The following is a 1,941-nucleotide window of genomic DNA, read 5'->3' as shown; positions in this document are numbered from 1 at the left end:
TCTCAGATCCAACTCTGTGCAGCTCCAAAGTGCCCTTTTCTCTCCTGAGTGGCCATCCAAACACAAGCATTTGCGTCACCATGGCAAGTAATTCCAATCATTTCAGCTTCTGCTTTACCATTTGCTTCTAATTTGTTCTCTCAGTGTGTGTGTGTGTGTGTGTGTGTGTGTGTGTGTGTGTGTTTACCTTCTGAGCTCAGTCACACAATTTTGATATTTTAGTCTGTTTTTTATCCTTTTTTTTAAAAAAATCAGCATTTCTTTTTTTATATATTTTATTGATTTTTTACAGAGAGGAAGGGAGAGAGATAGAGAGTTAGAAACATCGATGAGAGAGAAACATCGATCAGCTGCCTCCTGCACGTCTCCTACTGGGGATGTGCCCGCAACCCAGAAATGGCACTCTATCCACTGAGCCAAACCGGTTTCAGTGGCATTTCTTAATTATATGTTTTGGGATATTTCTCAGAATACCTATGGTTGCAAGAAATTTAATGTAGTTAAATGTAGATTTCAGATAAATAAGGAATACTCTTTTAGCGTAAGTATATCCCAAATATTGCATAGGCCAGTGATGGCAAACCTTTTGAGCTTGGCATGTCAGCATTTTGAAAAACCCTAACTTAACTCTGGTGATTTAAATTGTGCTGCATTTGGATAACACATTTGATCCTTCCCTAGTTGTAGCATTGATCATACGTTTTTGGTGTTTCTTTTGCTTCTTTTGTTAAGTTTTGGCAATTTCTACAGAAAAAAACATTGTGAAACTACCCTTATGTTGCCTGTTATATCTCCTTGGGAAAGTAATTTTACTTTTTTAGATGGCAACTTGTAAAATGAGGGGGTAGACAAGTGACTTATGGTGTCCTGTCTATTTCCATGATGACATGAATCAATAGAGTATGGTTGTTGTTTTTTCACTATAATGTCAACATACAAAAAAGCTGAACAACAAATCTGGCACTCTGTACCTTGCCTAGTTCATAGGCAAAGATTAACTTACTCCATAGTTAGTATTCCAATTTATGACATCAAATTCCCTTGCCTCAAAATTGGCCTTAGATATGTGCACAAACAGTTCATCTGCAGTAACAGGAGGAAGACAGATGTAGATAGAATATTAAGTTGTACAGGAAATTTTCCTCTGATTGCTTTTTATTAGCTCTGTGGATTAAGGTCATCATCTGAGAGTCAAGAGATAGGAGGAGTTGTTCCTCTCTGGGTTTGGACTTAGCTTTCAGTGATATGGCTGAATGAACCAAGAAGGTCGGAACTGTCAGTACATATAGGACCCACTACAGCACAGGACTCCTCAGGAAAATGGTGATGAAAATTGAAATTAGCCAGTACACCAAGTACACTTGTTCCTTCTGTAGCAAAACCAAGAGAAAGAGACAAGTTGTGGGGATCTGGCCCTATGATTCCTGCATGAAAACAGGAGCTGGTGGTGCTGGACCTACAACACCACTTCTGGCCTCACAGTAAAGTCTGCCTTCAGAAGACTGAAGGAATTGAAGGACCAGTAGAAGCTCCACAATTTGAAACATTTCTAGCCTATAATAAATGGGTTCATTTATGTAACAAAAAAAGGGAGGAAGTGTTTAAGGTCTGGGATGAAAGGAAAAATTGTGAATTAGTCATTAAGGAGTGTCAGAGAATGAATGGATTAGAGACTATGTAGGAAGATTGCTGGGTTGGCACAAAGTGCTCAGTTAGGATGAAAGGTCAGAGATTTAAAGTAGACCCATCAGCACGACGGTGGTTTTCTTTGTGAACTAAACTTTAGCCATGTTTAGGTGCCCAGGTATAGGAAAATAGTGGGCAGTGAACTGGATTTAACCAAGGTTGGAGTTTTATCAAGTGAGTGTAATGGAGGAAGGAAGAAAGGAGCAAGGAACATAAAAGCAAATGCATGGATGCAGTGATTATAATGATAGACTA

General features: G+C 38.8%; 1 pseudogene; it reads left to right on the top strand.

Moving 5' to 3' along the window:
* Window positions 1–1,245: 1,245 nt before the first annotated feature.
* LOC102762794 lies at window positions 1,246–1,577 on the top strand (annotated as a pseudogene).
* The last annotated feature ends 364 nt before the right edge of the window (window positions 1,578–1,941 follow it).

This window comes from Myotis davidii, unplaced genomic scaffold (genome assembly GCF_000327345.1).
Source record: "Myotis davidii unplaced genomic scaffold, ASM32734v1 scaffold46, whole genome shotgun sequence".
In the NCBI taxonomy this organism is placed as follows: domain Eukaryota; kingdom Metazoa; phylum Chordata; class Mammalia; order Chiroptera; family Vespertilionidae; genus Myotis; species Myotis davidii.
This window is presented reverse-complemented; position numbering and strand designations above follow the sequence as displayed.